The sequence below is a fragment of the Callospermophilus lateralis genome, chromosome 15 (assembly GCF_048772815.1).
Source record: "Callospermophilus lateralis isolate mCalLat2 chromosome 15, mCalLat2.hap1, whole genome shotgun sequence".
In the NCBI taxonomy this organism is placed as follows: Eukaryota; Metazoa; Chordata; class Mammalia; order Rodentia; family Sciuridae; genus Callospermophilus; species Callospermophilus lateralis.
The window spans coordinates 9,526,142-9,547,355 of record NC_135319.1 but is presented as its reverse complement, the minus strand read 5'-3'; positions in this window follow the sequence as shown (position 1 = coordinate 9,547,355).

The following is a 21,214-nucleotide window of genomic DNA, read 5'->3' as shown; positions in this document are numbered from 1 at the left end:
TCAGGTTCTGGTCACAGCAGCAAATAGGCCAGAAGTTAAAAAGCAGGGATACATAAAGGGATAACTGGGCCAACGCAAAAGGCTGCCCCTGGCCTCAAATCAATGTGCCCACTGTAATAAAAAAGAACACTGGGCCAAAGAGTGCCCCCAAAAGAAGCAGCCACGCCAGCCCTCCGTGCTGACTCTAGAAGAGGACTAGGAAATTCGGGGCTCAGATCCCCTCCCCCAGCTCAGAGTAACATTTGAAGTTGAGGGGAACACAGTGAACTTTGAAGTGATTACAGGAGCAGTATACTCAGCCCTTAAGACCCCACTGGGCCCCCTATCAATTAAATGGTCCTTAGTTCAAGGGGATAATTGCAGTAGATATCGGGCTTGGAAAACTAAGATGAATATGGACCTCGGAAAGGGAAAAGTCCACCACTCTTTCCTAGTAATCCCAGAATGCCCGGCCCCATTGATGGGCAGGAATCTGCTTACCAAACTCCGGACTAGAATAACCTTTAACCCTAATGGTCCCCAAGTGGAAGTTCTAAAGCCTTCAGTATAAACTCCCATAGTCACATCTTTGACTATGTCCGTAGAAGATGAACATCAACTCTTCGCACCCCGTAGGACTGATCAAACAGGCAAACTACCCCATAAATGGATAAAAGATTATCCTAATGCCTGGGCAGAAACTGCTGGGTTAGGTCTAGCCATCAACAACCTCCAATAGTAGTAGAATTAAAAGCCCCATATTCGTAAATACCTGGCTCTTGGGGTCCTAAGGCCCTGTCAATCAGCCTGGAACACCCCCCGGTACCAGTAAGAAAGCCAAGAACTGGGGACTAGCGTCCTGTTCAAGACCTAAGCGAGATCAACAACAGAGGGCAGGACATTAACCCCACAGTACCCAATCCATATAATTTGCTTAGCACTCTGAATCCGGAGCGGAAATGGTACACTGTGCTGGACTTAAAAGATGCTTACTTCTGCTCGCCTCTACATAAGAACTGTCAGTTGCTGTTAGCTTTAGAGTGGATAGACCCAGAACCTGGAACATCTGGCCAAGTAACCTGGACAGGACTCCCACAGGGGTTCAAAAAATCCCCCACTCTCTTTGATGAAGCCCTCCACAGAGACATCAATGACTTCAAAACTGCACACCCCGAAGTCACCCTACTCCAATAGTGGATGATCTTCTACTGGCAGCCGACACCAAGGAGACCTATGAGTCTGGGACCCAAGCACTATTATTCGAGATTGCTCGGCTTGGATATAGGGCTTCTGCCAAAAGGCCCAAATTTGTCAGCAAGAAGTAATCTTCCTGGGTTATTCTCTTAGGGGTGGCAAACGATGGCTCCCTGAGCCCAGAAAAAAAAAAAAAAAACTGTTGTGCAGATACTGCCCCCATCTAATAAGAGAAAACTCAGAGAGTTTCTTGGGACTGCCAGCTTTTGCAGGTTATGGATTCCTGGGTTCGCATCTCTGGCTGCCCCTTTATACCCGCTGATAAAGGGGGATGCCCACTTCCAATGGACCCCTGAGCACCAACAAGCTTTTGATAATGTGAAAAAAAGGTGCTGCTAGCTGCTCCGGCCTTAGCACTCCCAGATGTAGAAAACCCTTCACTCTCTACATTGAGGAAAAGAAAGGAATAGCACGGGGAGTGCTCACTCAGTCTTTGGGACCTTGAAAAAAGCCGGTAGCGTATTTATCCAAAAAATTGGACCCAGTGGATAGCGGGTGGCCCCATTGCTTAAGTGCTATAGCAGCGGCAGCCCTTCTAATAAAAGAGGCTCATTAATTAACGTTGGGAAAGAAGCTAACCATTATAGCCCCCCATGCCCTGGAGAGCATCATCTGTTAGCCTCCAGAGAGGTGGCTATCAAACTCCAGAATAAACCACTACCAGAGCCTCTTGCTTGACAAAGACAGAATAACGCTGGGACCCCCTGCTCCACTCAACCCAGCTACACTGCTGCCAGAAGAATCATCAGGACCCGTCACTCATGAGTGTCAACACATACTGGCAAGGAAACCAGTATACAACAAGACTTGAAGGATCAGCCACTGCCTCGCCCTGAAGTCGAATGGTTTACAGATGGCAGCAGCTTCCTCCAAGATGGTAAGCAGCGGGCTGGAGCAGCAGCAGTTAGCAAAACTAATTTGATCTGATACTCCGGTCTCCCAGTCCAAAAAGCCAGTCCAAAAAGCAGAACTGATTGCCCTTATGAAAGCATTGGAACTAGCAACAGGCACAAGGGCCACCATATAAACTGATAGCCACTATGCATTTGCCACTGTTCATATGCACGGGACTATTTACCAACAATGGGGGCTATTAACCTCTGCCGGGAAAGAAATAAAGAATAAAGATGAGATCCTCCACCTTCGCTCAGCAGTGCACGGCCATAAGGAACTAGCTATAGTGCACTGTACAGGGCACCAGAAGAGAAACAACCCCGTGGCAGTTGGAAACAGAAGGGCAGATGAGGAAGCTTAATTGGCAGCCCTAAACGGAGTGACTCTGTTAACTTTTTCCACACCGGGGGGGGGAACAAAAATCAGGAGACTTGGCCGCCCCGGAACATTCAGGCAACTTATCATCTGAGGAGACAGATACAGAACTCTGGGACCCTACAGAGCCAAGTTTACAATTTCAAAAACCCACCTTAATGTCAAAGATGTACACCAGCTCAACCACTTAGGCTCAAAGAAGTTATAGGCACTCTTAAAGGACCGAAGAAAGGACTTATTATTGACTGACTCACAGAGGAAAAAAATAGCTGAGCAGGTGACTAGAGCTTTTCAAGTCTTCCAATTAGTTAATACTTTCCCATCCAAGATTCCTGCAGGGAAGCGCATACAAGGAACCAGACCAGGACAATTCTGGGAAGTGGACTTTACTGAAATTAAGCCAGCAAGGTATGGACTTAAATATCTCCTAGTCTTTGTAGATACTTTTTCAGGATGGGTCAAAGCCTTCCCCATGAAGAAAGAAACAGCTCAGATGGTGGTCAAAAAGATCCTAGAAGACAGTTTTCCAAGGTTCGGCCTGCCTAAGGTAATAGGGTCTGATAACGGACCGGCATCCGTGGTCCAGGTAAGTCAGGGATTTTCCAGGACCCTGGGGATTAATTGGAAGTTATATTGTGCTTATAGACCCCAGAGCTCAGAACAGGTAGAAACGATGAATAGAACCATCAAAGAGACTTAACGAAATTAATCTTGGAGACCGGCATAAAAAATTGGACTATGCTCCTACCTCATGCACTTTTTCGTGCAAGAAATACCCCTCCGCCTCTTTGTGTAACCTCACCCCTTATGAAATTCTCTATGGTGCCCCTCCTCCATTAAGGGACCTAACCCCAACTCTGAGATTAATGATTCCTTTCACACCCCCTTGCTAGACAGACTTAAAGCCCTTGAACAAACCCAGCACCCAGCGATACCTGTGGAAACAGTTGGCCACTGCTTATCATCCTGGAGATGAGGGAACTCCACATCGATATCAAGTGGGAGATTTCGTCTACATGAGACAGTATCGGGTGTCATCCCTGGAACCCTGCTGTAAAGGACCATACCAGGTGCTGCTTATAACACCTACAGTGGTGAAAGTGGATGGGATCACTTTCTGGATCCATGCCTCCCATCTCAATTCTGCGCCCTGTCCAGACTCTGGCTGGAAACTGGAACAGACTGGTAACCCTCTCAAGTTGCATGTCCGTGGTGTGGGTAGGGCTATGGATTCTTCCCCTGACCACCAGGCGTCCTAATCCCCATCAGCCTGTTCAGCAACAATGGCAAGTTATAAATCCTACTGGGCAAGTAGTGTGGTCTATTTCACATACAGCCACCTTATGGACTTGGTGGCCATCTCTCCACCCAGACAATTGTCAGCTTGCCATAGGCCTCTCTGACTGGGATCTCCCTGACATAGTGGACCCCACACAGATCCCACTCAAACCCAAACCAGGGCAACATAGACCAACTTACCCCATGAATTATTGATGTCATCTCCCCCAGCTCAGGTGTAAACTAGCCAGTCTTGTTTATTAAGTGTGCCCAGCTGATTTCTGAAGTCGCAAACAGGCCCAAACCTGTGGACGACCCAGTGACTTTTATTGTAGATCTTGGGGTTGTGAACACACGGGAGCTACATTGTGAAACCCAAACTCCCCAGACAGTATGATTCGGGTAAGATGAAATGACATCTGGATTGATCCCAATAAATGTGCAGCTGTCCAAGTGGTTTCAAAAACTTGCTGTGGAAAAAATAGTCTATGTTACCTCCTCAATATAACTTTCACTTCCAAAGGAAGGGGCTACCTCAGAACAACATGGCCTATGGGAAATACTTGGGGAATGCGATTCTATATTAATGGCCCTGGTTATGACTTTGGTCTCTGGTTCACCATCCGGCTTAAAAAGGAAGAAAATCTCACAGCAATAGGGCCCAATCCCCTCAAGTCAGGAATTAAGCCTCCTAAACCTCCCATGCCTAGATCTACCAAAACCCCTCTACCATCTCATACTTCGCAGTTTCCGTCTTTGACTACTTCCCCAGTCCAGAGTACAGCTGACTCCTCCCCCTGGGAACTAATTAAAGGAACCTTTATGGTACTGAACTCCACACAGTCAGAACTCCTTGCATTTCAGCCCAGGTATTTGACAGCTCTGTAAATTATTTTGTAATGGTGAAGATACTCCCCAGAGTGCTCTATCATGATGCAGAATCCTTTGAAGGGCTACTAGGGGGACAAACAACCCGATTTTGCCGGGAGCCAGTGTGCCTTACTCTAGCCATCCTTTTGGGGATAGGAGCTGCTGCAGGAGTGGGTACAGGAACAGCTGATATGATCCATGGGTCACAACAAATGGCCTGATTAGAAACAGCAATAAATCGAGACTTAAAGACGTTAGAGACCTCCATCACAGTTTTGCAGGAATCCTTAACCTCTCTCTCTAAAGTTGTTTTACAGAACAGGCGAGGATTAGACCTCCATTTCATGAGGGAGGGGGGCCTCTGTGCTGTACTGAGAGAAAAATGCTGTTTTTATGCTGACCTTACTGGAGTTGTATAATAATCCATGAGTAAATTGAGAAAATGCCTTGAAGAGCACCAGAGAGAAAGGGAGATTCAACAAGTGTGGTTTGAGTCATGGTATACCCAGTCCCCCTGGTTAACTACACTCCTATCAGCCTTAGCTGGACCCCTGATCATGCTTATGGTGTTCATAACTGTGGGACCTCGTTTGCTTAACCGCATAGTTTCCTTTCTCCAGGCTCAGATTGGGCAGGTAAAACTCATGGTAATCAGACAGAAATACACTTCATTGGCAGAAATAGAATGTGAGACCCCACAATAATTATGATTCATTACTTTTAAGATTAAAAGTAGGCAGAAAAAGGAGTGAGAAATGAAAGAATTAAAGAAATTGAAATTGAAACGTAAAGAAACAGGTTTTGTAAAGTTTACAAGCTGTGCTAAGAACCTGAAATTCCTGTGTCAGTGAAGACAATTCCCGGAACTGCCCATTAGATGTGTTGAAATCTTCCCTGACCACCCAGTTACTTAGAAACCCCTTCCCAGAAACCGTGCATCTCGGCACGTATACATCTCAGGGCTTCAACCAATTAGTTTAAATGTATACCCCTTCTCAGGGCTGACCAATCACCCCCTGCCCAAACTGTTCCCGCACATGAATGTGCTAATCATGTTTTAGAGTTGTTATTTGATTTTCCCACAGTATATGATGATTTGCTAAAGAAGGCTATGATGTATATAAAGTCTCTGCACTCTCTAAAGATTGTATATAATCTCTTCTCAAGTTGTTCTCGGGGCTCTTTGTTCTTTGCTCCTCTGAAGTGAGCTTTGAGCCCCAGCATGCTGGACCCCCAATAAACCATTTGCTGTGGCATGAGACAATAGGTGCTTGGGTTTTCTCATGTCTCCAAATCACATAAAGAATCTATACCTGACAGTCAGTAAGCCTCAAATTGGAGAAGCAGTGCAGTATTAGCAGCAGGGCTATTTGATCACTCCTGAATCAAAGGAAGGGTGTTCAGGCCACCCAATGCCCTTCTGGACTTCAAATATTACCTAGATTTCTGTTTTCATACTTATATTTCACCAGTATATTCTTGTAAATATCGCAGGTTCCCAATACCATAATTCATCCCACAGAATGATTCCTAAACCAAATCGAACCTGTTATTACCCTTAACCATGCAATATTTCCTCAATCTAACTTAACAGAAGAACAAGGATATTGTTGGTCTTACAATACAGGAATGTAGGGGATCTTCCACCTGCTGAGAACCTCAAAGTTCCATGCAGAAATGATCCCTGAAGAAGATGTAGACACCTATGAAAGACCTGAGAGAGCAAAAGTCAACTTCCATGTAAAACAACCTGGTCAAAATGAAGGGATGTGTCTGAAAGCCTCTCTCTTCTTAATGTACATTAAATCGATCAAACCAGGCCTGTGTGGAGAGTTGTTCCTGGGTGCCTATGGTTGATATACCATTCTATCTTGTAAAAGTGTCACAGAAAGTGTGGGCAGCCTCCATCTCATGGGACCCTTGGAAGCAACTGTTAGGACAAAGTGGTTGCCAACGCAGTGACCTCATTCAGTTCGTGAAGGAAGTGACCTATCACACTTCCTTGGTGATGCAACTCTCTGAACTCGGGATCCAGGAAGCCAGGCACCCAGAGCCAGTCCCAGTCCCAGTCCCAATGGTCTCACTTGTTTGGATTTACCAAGGATAGAGTCAGTCTTTCTTAGTACCTACTGAAGTGAGAATGGCCAAATGCCAGGAGAGCTCTGAAGAGGGGCCTTTTCTGAGAAAACAGCTAGTGGCTCAACCATGGCTCCTGACAACTTCACAGAGTTGGCAAAGAAGACCAGGTCTGAGATAGGACAGGCCATTTTGTTGGAACATAGTATGGCCCACCAATCAGAGGACACTCAGGATACTCACAGACATACTTGGGGGAAGGAGGTTCCGTTGTGGGTGTCGGTGTGAGTTTGTGGTTTTGTCTCATGTTCTGAGAATAGGTAGGAAAGGCGGTTTGTGTGTTTCGACTGGAATGTTTCTAGAAAGTCGTTTGAAAACGCAAGTGTTTCTATGTCTGTGTATCCCACTGAATCCGTTTTTGTAGACATTTGAAAAGCGAATTCATCAATGGTTGTGTCCTGTCTAGTAGAAAGCTTCCCAGCATTCATCTTACCAAATTAAAGAATAAAGAGCTGCTTGCCTTATGTATGGGCAACACCTATTATCTTCCTAAGTTCCTCTTTTCTTCCTGAATACTGGCCACTCTCCAGAATAGCCTCATGGTATTATTTCCAAGATATGTACCACCTCCAAGCTCTGTGACATGATCATGTACTGGATAGCTGAAGGGAATGAGAGCATCTCAGAAAACTCAGATATCAGTGCAACCAGTAAAGTCTCAGTGGAGAAACACTACTTTGGACTTTTGTTTACCTATTGTTCTGTTGTCCTGAATGTCTGGAACGTGTTTGCCTCAGGCCACCCCTGTGTGAAACCTGAAGAAATCAGTTTTCAAATGGAAAAGGATGGGCGTCACCTGTGGCTCTTTGCTTAATTGCTTTGGAAATGGATGTGGCTGAATCAGCCTCTTTGCCCTGTGTGAGGCAGTGGCTTAGATTCTCAGCACCTGATGGATCTAAAGAAAGTTTCCAAGTGTGCATCCAAAACCAAAATGGCCAAAAGAGCAGTCATTGTGGATGAAGTCTCTCGCCTTCCTCTGTAAGCTTCCTGACCTCCATCAAGTGAGAATAGGGATCCGTTGGGTTAAACCAGTTCTTCAAAGCTCTGCAGAGGCTAGCCAATAGGTGCTTGGGTTTTCTCAGGACACCAATTCACATAAAGAATCTATACCAGACAGTCAGTTGGCCTCAAACTGGAGAAGCAGAGCAGTATTAAAGAAGGGCTATTTGATCACTCTTGGTTCACAGGAAGGGTGTCCAGGCCACCCTGACTTTAGGCAAATGAGGGGCAAGGGAGCTTATTTTGGACACTGTCTTGGGCTGCGCCCGTCTTGGAAACCTCTAGCTAGAGGTTATTCAGAGTGTCTATGTTGACGAAGATGAGGGCCATGTGGGAGTGTTTTGGTTTTAATTGTGGTCATTTGTTGGTGGTTGGAAGAGAATCCTGGGTCCACCTGGGCTGGAATTCTGGTGTGATTCCCCTTAAAGACTGAGTTCTGGAACTTACCTCAGAGAAGTATTGCCATTAATTGTGTTGGGATTTTAGGCGGCCATGCATGAGAGTCGCCATTGGAAACTGAGATCTAAGCCTGGGGTGGCTATTCACCAAGCACTGTCAATCTCAGCCAGGACATCACATGATTTTATTCTGAAAGACTTGGCAGCCATTGTTTACAGTCAAAACACACATGGACCTCACATTGTGGACCTCAATGGGCCTGGCTTCATGTGGCCTTTTGGCCACACTTTGGGAAGCCTTGCCTCTGAGAATTCTCCAGAAGTTTCCTTGAAATGTGCTTCCTAAAAATTTAATGGTTCCTGAATGAATTGAAACCCACAGTTTCTCCAACTTCATCCTTGAAAAATTTCTAGATAAATACCATGAAATTTTTGAAATTTCCATGACCAGGTGGCACTGGAGAACCTTTGGATGTCCTGTTGCTGATCAAGAGTGTACTAGACAGTGCCTTTCTTGACTGGGTTTCATGAAAATGGTGTAGAACAGAGCTGCCAGTATGGTGGAGCCTGCTGAGTAGTAGGCCCAGAGCTGTGGTGTGCAGTTGTGTGATAAAACATCTGTGGTGGGGTCATGTGGCTCTTACTTTGGCTTCCAAATGCTTGTGACTGACATGCTGCAGCCAGCAGACCTTTGTATATTAAGCCATCTTGTTAGATGGAGAGTTTTCAGGGCAATGTTCAGAATCAAGTTGCTACGGTCAAGGGTGCAAGCAATGTGGCGTAGAAGCCTGGTTGGTGCATTCTCCTGCAGACCCTTACCCACCACACGTGACAGAACTCCCTCCAGAACTTTGTCCCAGTTGAACTCCTTGTATTTTGTGAAGCAAATACCAAAATCCCAGTGCAGCAACAAGAAACACAACAAAATTGGAGAATGACCAAATGGATTCACAGTCTACACAGAAAGATTCTTAGACCTCAGTGGCCACAGTTTACCCACAAAGAGAGAATTCAGCACTGCTGCCTCATGCTCATTGGAAAATAAGAAACCATGTCCTCCATGTAACATAGATGCATACACAGCTTTGATGGTCTCACTACAAAGGAAGCTAAAGCTCCTGAAAACAACATATATTTCAAGTGTACAATCTCAAAGACAGTTTCCCAGATGTCTTGAGGCCTGCACACTTCCATGTTTGTGGAGTGTTTACAGTCTCCATTACTTTTGGAAACTCCTCTACCACCTCCAGTGTTGTGAACTCCAGAGCATTTTCCATTCCAGATATGTATTCATAGATTTTCTAACTCTTCTCCTCTAATTGTATCTTACTTGGGGCGAAGGTAATGTCAAGGCATTGTTCTGGATCAGAGTGGGAAGATTTTTTTGTAGCACATATTTGCATACACATTGGATTCATTTTCCAATTATTCATTCAAAATACTGAATCCCTCATAGTAACCCACTCCCTACTAGACTCTGACTACAAATCCTAATATGATGGATAAAAATAGACCAAACCAAATTGAAATACAAGCAGTTCAGAGGATGCAAGGTGTACATTTGGACGTTCCTTTTGCATTTTATATGGTAGGAGTTTTAAATCTAGTCAATTTTTTGTTGAAACAATTCTCCATGTGTTTTTAAAGTTAACAAATATGTGAATTCATGTCTCCATTTCTCTGTAGCCAATTCAGCACATATATTTTTATATGCACATATAGAATCCTACCTGGTACCACACGTACATTCTTGTGAGGTGGCTGACTTGGCAGATACAAATTGTGAGAAGAGATCACTCCTGTGAAACACTGTTGGAACTGAAAATTCAACCTATGAGTGAGTATCCTAGCTGAACAACATTATACATAAATTCATGTTCAGTAAAATGAATGTTTTTAGATGTGTGGATGATATATATTTCATGGTGAATTATATTTGGCTTGTATATTAATACTTTTTAATTTCTGTGTGTGTATTTTAATATATATATATATATATATATATATATATATATATATACACTCTCCAGAGTTTTCAAAATATGAAATAAATGTATCTTATTATGTACTCCCTAAATTCATTAATATTTAAGTGCGTATTTATAATCAACTTTTCATAAGATTATTCTAAGACATATTCATCCTCCTGAAATACGTATTTGTTTCCTAGTACTGAAAACTAAGTTCAGTGAATTGCGCATACATATCCTAATATTTTTACACTAATTGACCCAGGTTAATATAAATGCAAGTAGATTCCTATGGGACATGATGTGTATTTTGACATTCATTTTTTTTCAACACTTGTACATTACTATTTCCTCAGTTTATGCACATCATAAGATATATATTTCATCCACAAGTTCACAAATTTAAAGGCTTTTGTTTCACTTTCAATCACTTCCTGCTTCAGAACACATGTATTCCTCCAGGTTACATGACTGGTTTTTCATGAGACTTCTTTCCAAACACATTATTTTCGATTTCCACAATTACTTTTGAAGCAAAACTCACACATTCTTCATGATAAACCATAACCCTAATATTACCATTAGATGTATAACTGGTTTGAATGAATGGATATATATCAATATAAGGTTTCCTGTATATTTTCAGATATCAATTCGAACCATTATTTAAGTTGGAACCAGTTATATTATTTATTCACAGTATGGTCTATTCATGCATTATTTCTATATTCATAGACACAGTGTACACCTATTTGTATTCAAAATACTAATTTGTACGTCTTCAAAATCCTGTTCCTAGAAATGGTGAAGAAATACTCATGTCACCTGATCTACATATACTTTTTATCACAGTAATATTCTGGAAACAAAAAGCAAATGTCACACTTATTATTATAATAAAGCCTAAATGGAAATAGAACATGGATTACTAAAATCATCCATGTCCAGGTTGCCTATTGCTCTCAAATGTCGATCCTATTGGTGACTACATATTTGTTTCTTCCTAAGATTATATATTCAACCTCAAACCTGTTGAAAATGTCTAATCCTATTACTCACCTTATACTTTGCCTGATTTCCTAATGTCTCTATTGATATATATTTTCCCCAGTTCATCATTGTGACTGCCTCCTAACATGTGCTGACATTTACATTCACTCTCTACATGAAACCCTATTGCTAAAGACCATTTTGTCCAAATCCTATACTCACTCATCTTTCTAAAACTACCGACTATCTTTCTAATCCTACCGACTATCCCTTTTTGACTGCATGTTCTCTTCGACATTCAATCATCCAAGGTACAATGTCCTATACCATTGTATATTGATTTATCTGAGACATCTGTGCAGGAATTAATTCAAAGCTAAGTATCCCAATCAAGGGCCCAATGCCCTTCTGGGCATCAAATCTTACCTAGATTTCTGTTTTCATACTTATATTTCAACTGTATATTTTGTAAATATCGCATGTTCCCATAACCATTATTCATCCTGCAGAATTATTCCTAACCCAATCGAACATGTTGTTAAGCCTAACCATACACTGTTCCCTCAATCTAACTTTACAGAAGAGCAGGGAGAGAGTTGGTCTTCCAATACTGGATTGTAGGGTATCTTCCACCTGATGAGAACCTCAAAGGGCCATGCAGAAATGATACGTGGAGAAGAAGAAGGCAACTATGAAGGACCTGAGAGAGCAAAAGTCATTTTCAATGTTAAACAACCGGGTCAGGATGAAGAGATGTATCTGAATCAGCCTTTTTATTCTTAATGTAGAGAAGATGGACCAAACCAGGCCTGTGAGAAGAGCTGTTCCTGGGTGCCTATTGTTGATATACCATTCTAACTTGTGAAACTGTCACAGGAAGTAGGGGCAGTCTCCATCTCCTGGGACCCTTAGAAGCAAATATCAGTACACACTTCCTTGGTGATGGAACACTCTGAAATTGGGATCCAGGAAGCCAGGCAGCCAGAGTCAGTCCCAGTCCCAGTCCCAGTAGTCTTAATTGTTTGGATTTACCAAGGACAGAGTCAGTCTTTGTTGGTACCTACTGAAGTGAGAATGGCCAAATGCCAGGAGACATCTGAAGAGGAGCCTTTTCTGAGAAAGCAGGTAGTGGCTCAACCATGGCTCCTGACAACTTCACAGAGTTGGCAAAGGAGACCAGATGTGATTCATAACAGGCCATTTTGGGGGAACATAGTATGGACCACCAGTCAGAGGACACTCAAGATATTCACCAACATACTTGGGGGAAGGAGGTGCCGTTGTGGGTGTTGGTGTGAGTTTGTGGTTTTGTCTCTTTTCTGAGAATAGGTAGGAAAGACTGTTTGTTTGGACTGGAATGTTTCTAGAAAGTCATTTGACAACGCGAGTGTATCTATGTCTGTGCATTCCACTGTATCTGTGGTTGTAGACATTTGAAAAGCGAATGCATCAATGGTTGTGTCCTGTCTAGTAGAAAGCTTCCCAGCATTCATCCTGCACAATTTAAGAATGGAGAGAGGCTTGCCTTATGGATGGGCAACACCTACTATCTTCCTAAGTTCTTGTTTTCTTCCTGAATACTGGCCACTCTCCAGAATAGCCTCATGGTTTGGTTTCCAAGATATGTACCACCTCCAAGCTCTGTGACATGGCCATGTACTGGATAGCTGAAGAGAATAGAAGCATCTCAGAAAACTCACATATCAGTGTGACCATTAAAGTCTCAGTGGAAAAACACTGCATTGTGCCTGTTGCTTACCTATTGTTCTTTTGTCCTGAATGTCAGGAAGATCTTTGCCTCAGGCCACCCTTTTGTGAAGCCAGAAGAAAAGAGTTTTCAAATGGAAATGAATGGGCATCACCTGTGGCTCTTTGCTTAATTGCTTTGGAAAGAGATGTGGCTGAATAAGCCTCTTTGCCCTGTGTGAGGCAGTGGCTTAGATTCTCAGCACCTGATGGATCTAAAGAAAGTTTCCAAGTGTGCATGCAAAACGAAAATGGCCAAAAGAGCAGTCATTGTGGATGAAGTCTCTCGCCTTCCTCTGTAAGCTTCCTGATCTCCATCAAGTGAGAATAGGGATCCTTTGTGTCAAATCAGTTCTTCAAAGCCCTACAGAGGCTAGCACATAAGGGCTTGGGTTTTCTCAGGACACCAATTCACATAGAGAATCTATACCAGACAGTCAGTAGGCCTCAAATTAGAGAAGCAGAGCAGTATTAAAAGCAGGACTATTTGATCACTATTGGTTCACAGAAAGGGAGTCCAGGCCACCCTGACTTTAGGCAAATGAGGGGCAAGGGAGTTTCTTTGGAAAACTGTCTTGGGCTGTGCCCCTCATGGAAACCTCCAGCCAGAGGTTATGAAGAGTGTCTATGTGGAAGAAGATGAGGGCCATTTGGGAGTGTTTCGGTTTAATTGTGGTCATTTGTGTGGTGGTTGGAAGAGATGCCTAGGTCCACCTGGGCTTGAAATCTGGTGTGATTCCCCTTACAGACTGAGTTCAGAAACTGACCTCAGAGAAGTATTGCCATGAATTGTGTTGGGATTTTAGGAGACCACGCATGAGAGTTGCCTTTGGAAACTGAGATCAATGCCGAGGGTGGCTTTCCACAGAGCATTGTCAATCTCTGCCAGGGCATCACATTATTTTATTCTGAAAGACTTGGCAGCCATTGTTGACAGTCAAAACACACATGGGCCTCACATTGTAGACCTCAATGGGCCTGGCTTCATGTGTCCTTTTGTCCACTCTTTGGGAAGCCTTGCCTCTGAGAGTTCTCCAGAGTTTCCTTGATATGTGCTTCCTCAAACATTAATGGTTTCTGAATGAATTGAAACCCACAATTTCTCCAACTTCATCCTTGAAAAATGGCTAGATAAATACCATGAAATTTTTGAAATTTTCATGACCAGGTGGCACTGCAGAACCTTTCAATGTCCTCTTACTGATGAAGTGTTTACCAGACAGTGCCTTGATTGACTGGGTTTCATGAAAATGATGTAGAACAGAGATGCCAGTATGTTGGAGCCTGCTGAGTAGTGGGCCCAGAGCTGTGGTGTGCAGGTGTGTGATAAAACATCTGTGGTCGGGCCATGTGTATCTGCCATTGACTTCCAAATGGCTTGTGGCTGACATTGTGCAGCCAGGAATCACTTATATGTCTGATAACTCTCCATATAAGGCATCTTGTTATATGGAGATGTTTCAGGACAATGTTCAGAATCAGGTGCTATGGTCAAGGGGACAAGCTATGTGAGATAGAAGGCTGGTTGATGCATTCTCCTGCAGACCCTGACCTATCTCATGTGACAGAACTCCCTCCAGCACTGTGTCCCAGCTGAATTCCTTGTATTTTGTGAAGCAAATAACAAACTCCCAGTGCAGCAGCAAAAAACACCACGAAAAGTGGAGGATGACCAAATGGCTTCACAGTCCACACGGGGAGTCACTTAGCCTTCAGTGGCCACAGTTTACCTACAAAGAGTGAATTCAGCACTGCTGCCTCATGTCCTTTGGAAAATAAGAAACCATGTCCTCCAAGTCACATAGATGCAGATACAGCTTTGATGGTCTCATTAGAAAGAAAGCTAAAGCTCCTGACAACAACATATATGTCAAGTGCCCATCCTCAGAGGCAGTTTCTAAGGAAGTCTTTAGGCCGGAATAGCTCCATGCTTGATAGCGTTTACCTATTAGACCAGGATGCAAGAAAAGACCACTGACTCCATTTTAAAATCAAGTTAAAGCAAGCTTATAATTTCCACTGCCCAGGTGGCCTCTCCCTCCCAAAACAGTGGGAACAAGACAGCCACCCAAATTTCCTACAGCCCAGGTTTATAACCTAGAATTTTACACTACAGGGGGGTTACAAATATCAGAACTCTGACAAGCATCACACTAATCGTAGTTTATATATATATATATATATATATATTTTTTTTTTTTTTTTTTGCTGGCCCCAACATCAGAATTTATGAGGACCATTAGAGCCTCAGAGAGGGTCATTGTCTGGCCAGGGGAGGCCAATATTCATGAGGTGTCAATAAAGTTTCATAGAGGGCTGTTCCTGGTCAAAGAGTCAGGCATGGGTGAGTTCAAGGCCACAGGAAGTCATTCCAAGCAGGTTCAGAATTTGGTGTAATTTATAGTTAAGCCAAAATTTTCTTTTCATGGCTTTGTGGCAAGATGGATCCAAATTTTAATAAAAGATCAGGTTGGGTCTATCATTTCCCCCTTTTCTAATGTGTCCCTTTCAAATCTTTGATAGGGTAGGGGAAGAGCACTGAGGGAATTTTAATACCTCAGGTAACAGTCTCCATATTTTTTGAACTCACACAAAAATAGTCTCCCTGATTTTACCTGACTTAATTAATTACTTAAAATGAAAGTCTATTTATTTTTGGCTCCATTGTTGTAAGAAGAGAGGCGTCACTCATTTTGGCTTCTTCTGAGCTGAGAGAGGGTGACATGAGGGGGCACAGCATGAGGGTCATGAGTTGCCTTTTAGAAGTCAGTTCGGTTTGATGTCTGGTTGTGGTAGAACAGTTTGTAAAGTCATCTGGGGATGGGTTCTTCTATGAGAAAAATAAAAATTATGAGTACTGAATAAATGTTGCAGCAGCTGAAACATGTCACTGTATAGATGTCCCCTCATCTGTCTTCAATATCCCCAGTTATCAGGACTTTCAACTTAATATTTAACTTTTAGTGTCACAGTTGTCCCACCCCATAAGATACAGTTTAATAATTTAATGTCATCTGATCTTGCAAATTCCTTTTACTAGTATGACCTCTGTGTGTAATAGAGAAACTTTTAATTCTGTTAGTCAGGGCTCGATAATCGTACTAGCAAACACCAAGCCTAACTGTGTAGGTTAGGAATATCTGTAGTCCTTAAACAAAAAACTTCTGCCTCTGGTTGCTCCTCTTGATAGTCTCTTTTTATACTCATCAGGCATTCCTGTCTGAGAATCCTTCTTTGTAGCCTCCAGTCTTACTTATTTTGGGAGGCTAACATAAAGTGTATACGTTAAAATATTATTATAACTATTATTATTTAAAATGCCCAGGAATGGCTGTATTTTGGGTTTATCTGTCTTTGCTAAGTGTTTAAGATGAAGCAGTAAAACTGACTTTTGTTTCTATCTATTGTTAACAGTCAGCTGAGATTTTATGGGAGTCATTCCTGGGGAAACTTGAGAGCAGCTTCTCAGTTCTGCTATTGCCATTTGCTCTAGGTGAGTCCAGGTCTTGCTTGACCATGTGGCTTCTCTCGGAAGCATCAGGAATATCTCCCTTCTCTGATGACTCTCTTCTTCGTAGAAAATGCACTGATTGGCTTTCTGTTCTCCAGTGGTCTCATTAATCTTCCTGATCAAGAGGTTATGTGGCTCAGAGTTGCAAAGTTCTTTAGAGAAGTCTCCTGTTCCCTGGATACAGACTGACTCAGAGGGCAAGAGCCAAATATTTGTTTTATTGTCCCTTTTCATTTAAATTAAATTTTAAATCCTAATCTTAAACATCAGCAAATAAATTTTAACAGCCTTATATTAAGAGTACTGTGCTTTAATGTCTATAATTTAAAATTATTTATCTTTTTATTATTTGGGATCTGTATTTTTCTGTCTGTCTTGTAGGTGATGACTTATTATCTTAAATTAACCAATGTTGTGTTCTAAAAGCAACTCTTTTGTAAAACACTAACAGGGGATCTTTAGTTAACTTATAAGGAAATTACAAAATAAAATTAACAAGAGTAAAAATACTTAGTTCGTGTAAGAGCTACCCTGAATTTTTGGCTGAGTTATACATTATATCCCCTTTTTGAGATCCTAGTAATCTTGACAGAAAAAAAAAAAAAAAAAAAAAAAACTTCTGAACATAACTTTAAATTAAATAATGTCTGACCTACTGCTTTCGTAGTTATTCTCACATGTTGTAAGATGAGACACAGAGCCTTATCTCAGGTAAGGCAGCGCTCTATATAAATCTTAAGTGTTTTAGTTCTAAAGCTGATCTTTGTTTTTTTAATATCATTTTACACAGTTTACATAAATTGTTTGAGGTCACATGAACATTAGGCGCTCATTAACTTAAAAATATATTTAAATTTTTCCCCAATGTAAAAAGTAACATAAAACTTTACATATCTTATTGATAACAAGTAAATAAATCCCCAATATATATTTTTTTTTACCATACAACTTCAGAACACCAGCTTGATGTAATGCTCTTTTAAAGTTTCTACCTTACAGACTTGTATACCTGGAAGATATGAGCACATTAATAGCATCACAATGACATTGATGTTTTTACATTAACCAAGTTTAGCTTTTAAAGAAATGGCAGTACAGTGCTCTAAAATAACAGTTCTTATTTAATCAGTTGTTTAATTTTTTTGGTTGCTTGCTCTAGAAAAATAAAAATTAATAAACACAATGTTATGGGTAAACTTTTGTTTTAAGAAATTTGTGTCGCTTTATCACATGACTGATTTTTACAATCGTATACAGACTTTAGAACAAACTTATACAGACCTTACTAAATCAATCATATATCTAACAAAAGTACTCATGAATGAGTAATCCCATATCAAATTTACTTCACTTATTTATCAAAATATTAGAGAAATGTATTGAACAGTGTAAACTATTTTTTTGTTAGAGGAAAAGTCCTAGAACCAAGGCATATTAGACATTTTATAGACATTAATATTTGATTAGATTTTTGAGCAGCTAGAAAAACTTGTAAGCTTAAATTTAAAGACATTTATTGTTATTTGTTTATCCAAATTTAAAGTGAACCATTTAAATCACGTGAATTAAAGATCTTTGAATCCACTTTTTAAAATTTGTTTTTATGAGTGCTTTTTTTTTAATGATCGCTCCTTATATATGTGAATTTGTATATCATATATATGATATACGAACATATGGATATATAGACATACAACACATAAAAAAAGTGTGCACAAATAATAATAGTAAGGCATTGTAGCTTTTCGCAGGTGAAATCTCCATTGCAATGCTTCAAAACTCCACTGTTGGTCAAAGATAGAACTGATCAGAAAAATATTAACCTCGTTCTGTAGGATCAAAATAATGAGCTAAAAAAAATACAGAATCTAAGGAAAAAAATGAGAGTCCTAGAAAAATGACTGGCCAGTAATTAGTAAATACCATAGGATTTACCTTTTTTTTCCAACTTAGACATCAGATCAGTCTCCTACTGAGCTTGCAGGCTTCTTTCATTTACATTTCAACATAAGTCCTGGCTGAGTTCTGGAAGGAGCTGGACAAAACTGCTATTCTGAGCAGACACCTCAGGCCTAAGGCACTTTAACCATAATTTTCAGGTGAGGATGTTGAAAATTATGATACAATTTTAAGATACAATTCACAAAATTTTATACCTTAACATCTTGTTTTGTCAACAGATACCATACTATGATTTACTATCCTTGTCCAAATTAATGCACTGATACACACTGTGACATTTTCCCAGGCTACCCAATTAAAAATTGGTGAAAAAAAAGGACTGAATGATTGGGAAGTTACTTGCCAACTTGGAAGTAGAAGTCTTTAGTTTTCCATTTTAAGTATTTAAGTTCTCTGGCATGAATTATCTGAAATCATAAACTAAACAATTACCTAAACCCAACTTTTAACTGCAAGATTGTGCAATGCTTCAAAAACCCATTCAGATACCATATTGTTACAATAAAACATCATCATTTAGACACACATTCAGCTAAGATCATTCCCAAGAAACAATTTATAATATCAACACATTATTGCACATGTCTTAAATGGCCAGAAACAAAGACAAAAGACAGACAGAAAGGAGCTCCAGACTATGGCTGACAGGACAGAAACCTTTAAAACAGCAGATAAGAGAAAAATCTCCTACACCAGTGGCACGATAGATGTCCCCACAAGGGCATCAGATCTTTTCACAGAGGGGCAACCTGAAATGTAATATCAAAGGTCTCCATGGTGACTTTACTGCATTTAGTGTCTCCTTTTTCTTTTTCTCTTTTTTAAGAAGACAGAGGTGGCATAATACTTACAGTGCAGGGAAGGAAGGAGGGAATTCACTGAAGCAACAGGACTTCGGCAGCTGCTTGGAGTCCCTCAGTCCCGTCTTTTACTTACAGGATTAGCTCCTCTGGTTCGGTTCCACCCCAAGCACGCTGAATCTCCAAACACTTCAGTAGTCAGCTCTCAAAAATTCCGGGGTCAGGGGGGGTATCAAAATTCGTAACTTAAATTTCGGTTCCGGACCTTGAAGCCAATTAATACCAATTTAATATAAGGACAGGGTTTGAGAAAATGTAAAAGGGAGGTTTACTGCTTTGCTAACAAAGGAGAAAAACAGGGGACTCTGTCCAAAGTTGTGACTCTCTTGATCTGGAGGGACAAGGGGTTTTATAGTAATTTCACTTGTTAACCTGGGAGATACTCAGTAATTAGGTCCCCAGCACGCATTTCCCTCTGCAGTGGGTGTGCTCCAGACAGCCAGCTAGGGGCTTCTCTCATCCTGCTTAACAAAGGGGGGGTATAGTGCATCGCATTTCTTTAAAACACATTCCAAAAGGGTGTCAGGCTTACATGCTTTATTACCGATTTTCACGTCCAATATCCTTAAGTTTTTACCACAGAAATCACACAACAAAACGCACAAAAACAAACAAATAAAAAACATTTAGAACACAGAACAAAACACACACAAAGAAAACAGAAACTCTGCGAATAAACAGAAGACCAGAGGAGCAATGCAGCATCTTGCTAAAGCTCCGGGGTAGGAGCTCCTGCGTGCCAGTCGGCACCTCTCTACACTTTCATAGGTATTCCCTACAGAACAGAACAGAGGAAAGAAGGATTCCTATTACTGTCCCAGACAGGAGTATATGTGAGCCTTCCCAGGCCACCTCTCTGTCATCAGAAGAGTACTCCCTTAACCGGACATCAGATGTTATAAAGGCGCCTCTTACCTATGAAGGCCTCCTCCACCAGGTGCTTGATAATAGTTTTAGTGTGATGGTTCACTGCAGTGATCCACGGACTGAAGGCTCATTCCAAGGCCTTGGAACTTGGCTCTCCAGCCCAGAGTCCTGGAGGATAGGCCAGCTTCAGAATTTCCAGCAGTCTGGCTTTGTGATCTGGTCGGGTCATGTTGCTGGGGAACTCCAAAATGTTAGTCCAGGACACAAGAAAAGACCACTGACTCCAATTAAAATCAAATTAAGGCAAGCTTAATATTTCAACCAGCTGGGCTGCCTCTCCCTCTCAAAATGGCGGGAACAAGACAGCAACCCCACCTTTCCTACAGCCCAGCTTTATAGCCCAGAAAGTTACACAAAAGGGGGGTTACAGAAAACAGAACTTTGACCAGCATCACACTAATTGTAGTTTACATTTTTTTTTCTGGGCCCAGCATCAGAAATTATGAGGACCATTAGAGTCTCAGAGAGGGTCGTTGTCTGGCCAGGGAAGGTGAATATTTATGAGGTGTCATTAAAGTTTCAGAGAGGGCTGTTATCTGGTCAGAGAGCCAGGCATGGGTGAGTTCAAAACATGGTCAGGCATTCTAAGCAGGTTCAGAATTTGCAGTAATTTATAGTAAAGCAAAAATTATCTTTTCATGGCTTTGTGGCAAGATGGCTCACAATTTTAATGAAAGATCATGTTGGGTGATCAACCCTGTCCCTTACTTTTGGAAAATCCTCTACCACCTCCAAGGTTGTGAACTCCTGAGCATTTTCCATTCCAGATATGTATTCACAGAATTTCTAACTCTTCTTCTCTAATTGTGTCTTACTTGGGGCGAAGGTAATGTCAAGCCATTGTTCTGGATGAGAGTGGGAAGAATATTGTGCAGCACATAATTGCATACACATTGGATTCACTTTCCAATTTTCCAATTGAAATACTGAATTCCTGACAATAAACCATACCCTTCTAGACGCTAACTACAAATACTAATATGATGGAGAAAAATAACCCAAACGGAATTGAAATACAAGCAGTTCAGAGGAGGCATGGTGTATATTGGACTTGCCTTTTGCAAG